This window comes from Capricornis sumatraensis, chromosome 13 (genome assembly GCF_032405125.1).
Source record: "Capricornis sumatraensis isolate serow.1 chromosome 13, serow.2, whole genome shotgun sequence".
NCBI classification, from domain to species: Eukaryota; Metazoa; Chordata; class Mammalia; order Artiodactyla; family Bovidae; genus Capricornis; species Capricornis sumatraensis.
Genome location: NC_091081.1, coordinates 52076499 through 52084557, shown reverse-complemented (window position 1 = coordinate 52084557; position 8059 = coordinate 52076499). Strand labels below are relative to the sequence as shown.

The 8059-nt window shown below is 41.1% G+C and overlaps 1 non-coding gene across 1 annotated transcript; it reads right to left on the bottom strand.

Moving 5' to 3' along the window:
- Positions 1–2012: 2012 nt before the first annotated feature.
- On the bottom strand, positions 2013–2148 carry LOC138090036 (small nucleolar RNA SNORA14). Its single transcript, XR_011145859.1, has one exon. It is a non-coding gene; the product is annotated as a small nucleolar RNA SNORA14 (small nucleolar RNA).
- Between the last annotated feature and the right edge of the window lie 5911 nt (positions 2149–8059).

Below are 8059 nucleotides of genomic sequence, written 5' to 3'. Positions count from 1 at the left end.
CCATCCCTGTCAGTGCCTTTCCTATCGGCATTTAAATTCCCATTGCTCTGGATAACTTCAGAAGCTTCATGCGTAAAAGTCAGAGGCTACGAGGTGACCATAATCCTTTCCAACTCCCGAAGTGTCTAGCAAGGCTCATTAAATGCTTATTGAATGAATAAGTCAGAAAACCAGTAGACGCAGTGTCTTTAACACACATCAAGCTTTTCTGTTGTTGTTCATCTTTTGGCTTCACTGCGTGGCATACGGGATCTTAGTTCCCCAAACCAGCCCACTCTACATTGGAAGCATGGAGTGTTAACCGCTGGACAGCCAGGGAAGTCCCAGGTCTTTTTTTCTTTTTCTAGGCCTTTGCCATTTGCCAAAACAGAGTTCTCTTAAAATTAAGAAATATAATTTTATTGTTAGACAAAACAGGATTCTATTAAAATTAAAGAAAAAAAATAATTTATGGTTTCTATTTCTTTTCGGAGGAGGAAATAAAGCTTTTGTGACATTTTCAGATACTAAATGACAATAATAATTGTTGACTATTGATCACTTACTAATCAGACCAGGTTACCATAACAAAATACCACAGGCTTCATAGTTTAAACCACAGGAATTTGTTTTTCCACAGTTCTAGAGGCTGGAAGTCTAAGATTAGAATGTCAGCTTGGTACAGTGCTGTTGAGCACTCTCTGTCTTACAGGCAAGCCCCTCCTCTCTGTGTCCTCAAAGTGTCTTCATGTTCTCTTTCTATAAGGCTAGAATCCTATCAGATTAGGACACCAGTTTATGGCTTTGTTTAACTTCAATTACTTCCTAAAATCCCTGTCTCCAGATCTAATAACATTATGGTTAAAGCTCCTGTGTATGCACTTAGCGGCCTTCCCCCGTGGCTCAGCGGTAAAGAATCCGCCTGCCAAGCAGTAGATGTGGGTTCGATCCCTGGGTGGGGAAGATCTCCTGGAGAAGGAAGTGGCCACCTGCTCTATTATTTTTGCCTGGAGAATTCCTTGGACAGAGGAGCCTGGTAGGCTACAGACCATGAGGTCGCAAACAAGCTGGACACGACTGAGTGACTAAGCAACAACAGTATGCACTTGAAAGGGCCGTAAGCATTCAGTCCATGATAGGCTCTAAAAAGGTGGGTATGTGGATTGGGCATTACAAAAATGAGATCCAGGAAACTGGCTCCCAGCGATAGATGGCCCAAGCACCAAATTTCAACTCCCAAACTTCTCTTCCAGTAATTCAGCATGCAAGTTCACACTAATACCCTCCCTCAAATCCTACCTTCACAACAGCCAAGGAATTTCAGTTTTTAAAAATAGAGTAATAACTCTGAAAATTTTCCAGGCTATACTGTTCTGGATTTCAAACAGATTTCCGGATGTGAATTTACAGGTATGTTTGACATTGAGGGACATAGTAGGGTGGGTGAGGCTGAGCAGAGTCTGGGCTGCCCACAGATTCCCCTGCAATGTCCCCCTCCCAGTGCTGGCTGAACTCAGCTCTGGTGATATGAAGGCAGTGGAGAGGCACCCATAAGGATGTATCTAGTTCTAGGTGGCCCCGGTCATAAAATTCCAGTGTGCACAAGCAGAGTAATTTGCTGTAAGTCAGGTGAAAGTTGAACTCCTCAGCTGCTGGAATGGGAAACAGGCTTTCTGGGAAAACAAATCCACAGTGTTCAGATTCTTTATGAAAATAGTCCTGGCATTTTTGGTTTAGAGAAAGGAGTCCTGAGCCAAAAAGGATCCAGACATTCCTGCAAGTTTACCCTCCCCTGCTGTCAGCTCTGAATGATTATTGATACTTCAGAAAAGAGCTATTTTGGCAACTTTCATTTTCATCAAAAACACGTCTCACAAACATTTTTGTCCTTTTAAAACTTTCTATTTCATTTTATAATTTTTTAAGCAGAATAAATATATATCTTCTTTTTAACTTTTTATTTTATATTGCAGTACAGTTGGTTATGGACAGAGATTCATGACATTGTACAGGAGACAGGGATGAAGACCATCCCCAAGAGAAAGAAATGCAAAAAGGCAAAATGGCTATCTGAGGAGGCTTTGCCTTTTTGCATTTCTTTCTCTTGGGGATGGTCTTGATCCCTGTCTTGAAAGACTAGAAATCTCTTCAAGAAAACGGGGGATACCAAGGGAATATTTCATGCAAAGATGGGTTCAATAAAGGACAGAAATGGTATGGGCCTAACAGAAGCAGAAGATATTAAGAAGAGGTGGCAAGAATACACAGAAGAACTGTACAAAAAAGATCTTCATGACCCATATAATCACGATAGTGTGATCACTCACCTAGAGCCAGACATCCTGGAATGTGAAGTCAAGTGGGCCTTAGGAAGCATCGCTACAAACAAAGCTGGTGGAGGTGATGGAATTCCAGTTGAGCTATTTCAAATCCTGAAAGATGACACTGTGAAAGTGCTGCACTCAATATGTCAGCAAATTTGGAAAACTCAGCAGTGGCCACGGGACTGGAAAATGTCAATTTTCATTCCCATCCTTAAGAAAGGCAATGCCAAAGAATGCTCAAACTACCGCACAATTGCACTCATCTCACACGCTAGTAAAGTAATGCTCAAAATTCTCCAAGCCAGGCTTCAGCAATATGTGAACCATGAACTTCCTGATGTACAAGCTGGTTTTAGAAAAGGCAGAGGAACCAGAGATCAAATTGCCAACATCTGCTGGATCATGGAAAAAGCAAGAGAGTTCCAGAAAAACATCTATTTCTGCTTTATTGACTACGCCAAAGCCTTTGAGTGTGTGGATCACAATAAACTGTGGAAAATTCTGAAAGAGATGGGAATACCAGACCACCTGACCTGCCTCTTGAAAAACCTGTATGCAGTCCAGGAAGCAACAGTTAGAACTGGACATGGAACAACAGACTGGTTCCAAATAGGACAAGGAGTACATCAACGCTGTATGCTGTCACCTTGCTTATTTAATTTATATGCAGAGTACATCATGAGAAACGCTGGACTGGAAGAAACACAAGCTGGAATCAAGATTGCCGGGAGAAATATCAATAACCTCAGATAAGCAGATGACACCACTCTTATGGCAGAAAGTGAAGAACTAAAGAGCCTCTTGATGAAAGTGAAAGAGGAGGGTGAAAAACTTGGCTTAAAGCTCAACATTCAGAAAACTAAGATCATGGCATCCAGTCCCATCACTTCATGACAAATAGATGGCGAAAAAGTGGAAACAGTGTCAGACTTTATGTTATTGGGCTCCAAAATCACTGCAGATGGTGATTGCAGCCATCAAATTAAAAAATGCTTACTCCTTGGAAGAAAAGTTATGACCAACCTAGACAACATATTAAAAAGCAGAGACATTACTTTGCCAACAAAGGTCTGTCTAGTCAAGGCTATGGTTTTTCCAGTGGTCGTGTTTGGATGTGAGAGTTGGACTATAAAGAAAGCTGTGTGGGGAAGAATTGATGCTTTTGAACTGTGGTGTTGGAGAAGACTCTTGAGGGTCCCTTGGACTGCAAGGAGATCCAACCAGTCCATCCTAAAGGAGATCAGTCCTGGGTGTTCAGGACTGATTGGAAGGACTGATGTTGAAGCTGAAACTCCAGTACTTTGGCCACCTGATGTGAAGAGCTGAATCATTTGAAAAGACCCTGATACTGGGAAAGACTGAGGACAGGAGGAGAAGAGGATGACAGAGGATGAGATGGTTGGATGGCATCACTGACCCAATGGACATGAGTTTGGGTGAACTCCGGGAGTTGGTGATGGACAGGGAGGCCTGGTGTGCTGCCGGTCATGGGGTCGCGAAGAGTTGGACACGACTGAGCGACTGAACTGAACTGAACTGACACATGTATCTGGGCTTCCCTGGTGGCACAGTGGTAAAGAATCTGCTGGCAATTCGGGAGACCCAGGTTCGATCCCTGGATACAGAAGACCACTTGGAGAAAGGCATGGCAACCCACTCCAGTATTCTTGCCCAGAGAATTCCATGGACAGAGAGTCTTATGGGCTACAGTCCATAGGGTCACGAAGAGCCAGACATGACTGAAGCACTGAGCATGCATGCATGCATACACTTATCTATTCTTTTTCAAACTCTTCTCCCAATTAAGTTGTTTCCAGATATTTGAGTATAGTTCCCTGTGCTATGTAGAATGTCCTTGTTGGTAATCTATTTTATGCTATTTTTTAAATTGGAGTATGATTGCTTTAAAATGTTCTGTTAGTGCCTGCTATACAATGAAGTTAATAAGCAATGCGTGCTGCCTGCTCAGTCATGTCCAACTCTTTGCGACCCTGTGCACTGTAGCCCACCAGGCTCTTTTGTCCATGGAATTTCCAGGCAAGAATACTGGAGTGGGTTGGCATTTCCTACTCCAGGGTATCTTCCCAACCCAGAGATCAAACCCACGTCATCTCTTGCATCTCCTGCATTGGCAGATGGATTCTTTACCTCTAGCACCACATAGGAAGCCCAGCTCCAAAGTTATTATAACCTCAGTTATATGTATACATATATCCCGTCCCTTTGGGACCTTCCTCTTGCTCCCCCTACCCCACCCCACTCCTCTAGGTCATCACAGAGCCCTGAGCTGAGCTCCCTGTGCTATACAGCAGCTTCCCACTAGCTATCTATTTTACTCATGGTAGCATATGTATGTGCCATTTTTTGTTTTATTTTTAAACTTTTCCTATTGTGATTTGTTTGTTAGGCTTTGGTTTACTTATTTCTTTTTTGTTATCTTTACCCCTGGGGTGAAAAGCATTTATAGCAGAGGTGTTTTCCTGCTGTGTTTGCATTCAAGTTCTCTTCTTGCTGCTTCTAAGGCTCATTTCCTCCCTGCTTCTCTGCATGAAATCAAATAGCCTAAAATTTTTATTCTATCCACTTTTTACTGTTGATTCTAAAAAGTAAAATTGGGTTATAGAGAGGCAAAAAGTCAATCTCTTTCCCTCTGTGAGAAATGGCAAGAACATTTGATCTAAACTGATCAAATTTGATCTAATCTGATCTAAACTGGAATTCTTCTCTTATCATGATTAATTCAGTCTATCCAGAGAGAAAATGAGAAGGTGATGTTTCCCAAGCATACATTACTTAAATATTCACGGTAAAAATAATTGTATAAAAAGGATATTGAAATACTATCTATCTGACAGTTAAGAAAGTACACCTGAAGTTGAAAATACCAAAACTTACACTTTGCTTCAATTTTTGTAATGGATTATCTGAGACTCCTCAATGAACTGATAATAATTAGTTCACAGGTATTATATGAAAATGGGTGTACTATGCATTTCCATTGTTTTACTGAAGATGGGCTTCCCAGGTGGCTCAGTGGTAAAGTGGTAAGGAATCTGCCTGCCAGTGCAGGAGGTGCAGAAGACAAGGGTTCGATCCCTAGGTCGGGAATTCTCCGGGAGTAGGAAATGGCGACCCATCCTAGTGGGCTACCCTCCATGGGACTGCAGAGTTGGACGTGACTTAGCGACTGAGCATGCACACATTGCTGATTGAGCAGGACTTTGAGAGGCAGGCTCTTCATACTAAGACCTTCCCATGAATGTCACACATTCTTCTATGGGATGATTATCTCTGCCAGGAAACTCTTCTTCATCAGCTGAAAATCCTCCTGAAATAACATCAGTTAACTTGGTTTAATTTTATTTCCAACTTCTAAGGCAATGAAGAATAGCTAGCCATGAAGGAAAACTTCTATTTTCCTTCATTCCAGGCTAACCTATAAGTCCTCTTACACTGGAACCCCAGAAGTAGTAAAGAATCTGCCTGCCGATGCAGGAGGTGCAGAAGACATGGGTACACTTACCCTTTGATGGTCTTTTTGTGTCTGTGCTGTGTTACTTTCTAAGCTCCTTTAAAATAGCGATTTCAGACTTGTATATAGTTCCAGCTTCTTCTATGTCTTGTCTTCTTTTCTCTCAATCCTCCTTGAAGACAAGGACCATTTTGACATCCTTATGATGTACAAAGAAGTGGTTTAAACCTAGTAGTAACAAATATATGTGGCGTATATGTATTTAATTTAAGGTGGGCTGTATAGCACTCATTCGACTGTAAGCTGTTCTGGGTGCTTTACCAATATTAACTCCAGTAAATTTTAGAACAATTTAATGGCATAAATATTATTTTCATTCTCATTTCACAAATGGGGAAACTGAGGTGTAGAGAGATTAAGAAACCAACCAAGGGACTTCCCTGGTGGTCCAGTGGTTAAGACTTTACCTTCCAATGCAGGGAATACAGATTCAATCCCTGGTTGGGGATCTGAGATCCCACATGCCTCCTGGCCAAAAAACCAAAATGTAAAACAGAAGGAATATTGTAACAAATTCAATGAAGACTTTAAAACTGGTCCACATCAAAATAGAAAGAAAGAAAGAAATCAGCCAAGTGTTACATAAGTAATAAATACCTGAGCCAAGATTCAAACTTCAAAATAAGGAGGTTGCAGAGCAGGGTAACATACAAGTTCTTTAAGTATATTATTTTTCTCTGCAGATGTTACGCATCTTCAAATTTAAGTGTATAATTTCAATATTTTTATTTATAATTTCAGTATTTATGATATTTAAAATATTTATAAATTCAGTATTTAAAGTGTAAAATTTAGATATTACTTAATTTTTAAAGCAACCAATTTTTATATACGCAAAAAGCTTTTAGCACTTAGCTTGGTTGTTTCAAACTCTGATATGGATAAGACTGGAATCAACTTTTAATATGACCAATACCAGACACTTAGAAAAATAGACAAAGCAGCTGTCCACTGTATTAATTAAATAATAGATAGGACCTGTTTATCATTCAGTTCAGTTCAGTTCAGTCGCTCAGTCATATCCAACTCTTTGAGACCCCATGAATCGCAGCATGCCACGCCTCCCTGTCCATCACCAACTCCCGGAGTTCACTCAGACTCACGTCCATCGAGTTGGTGATGCCATCCAGCCATCTCATCCTCTGTCATCCCCTTCTCCTCCTGCCCCCAATCCCTCCGAGCATCAGAGTCTTTTCCAATGAGTCAACTCTTTACATGAGGTGGCCAAAGTACTGGAGCTTCAGCTTCAGTATCATTCCTTCCAAAGAAATCCCAGGGTTGATCTCCTTCAGAATGGACTGGTTGGATCTCCTTGCAGTCCAAGGGACTCTTAAGAGTCTTATCCAACACCACAGTTCAAAAGCATCAATTCTTCAGTGCTCAGCCTTCTTCACAGTCCAACTCTCACATCCATACATGACCACAGGAAAAACCATAGCCTTGACTAGACGGACCTTAGTCGGCAAAGTAATGTTTCTGCTTTTCAATATACTATCTAGGTTGGTCATCACTTTTCTTCCGAGTAAGCGTCTTTTAATTTCATGGCTGCAGTCACCATCTGCAGTGATTTTGGAGCCCCCAAAAATAAAGTCTGACACTGTTTCCACTGTTTCCCCATCTATTTCCCATGAAGTGATGAGATGGGATGCCATGATCTTCGTTTTCTGAATGTTGAGTTTTAAGCCAACTTTTTCACTCTCCTCTTTCACTTTCATCAAGAGGCTCTTTAGTTCCTCTTCACTTTCTGCCATAAGGGTGGTGTCATCTGCATATCTGAGGTTACTGATATTTCTCCTGGCAATCTTGATTCCAGCTTGTGCTTCTTCCAGTCCAGTGTTTCTCATGATGTACTCTGCATATAAGTTAAATAAGCAGGGTGACAATATACAGCCTTGATGTACTCCTTTTCCTATTTGGAACCAGTCTGTTGTTCCATGTCCAGTTCTAACTGTTGCTTCCTGACCTGCATACAGATTTCTCAAGAGGCAGGTTAGGTGGTCTTGTATTCCCATCTCTTTCAGAATTAACCACAGTTTATTGTGATCCACACAGTCAAAGGCTTTGGCATAGTCAATAAAGCAGAAATAGATGTTTTTCTGCAACTCTCTTGCTTTTTCCATGAGTATTTGGGGTATCAAAATGAGTTTATAAGATGGAATATTAAAAAGATATAAATGAAAAAGAAACAAACTGTGTACTGGATCACCCTCTATGTACTCTCTCT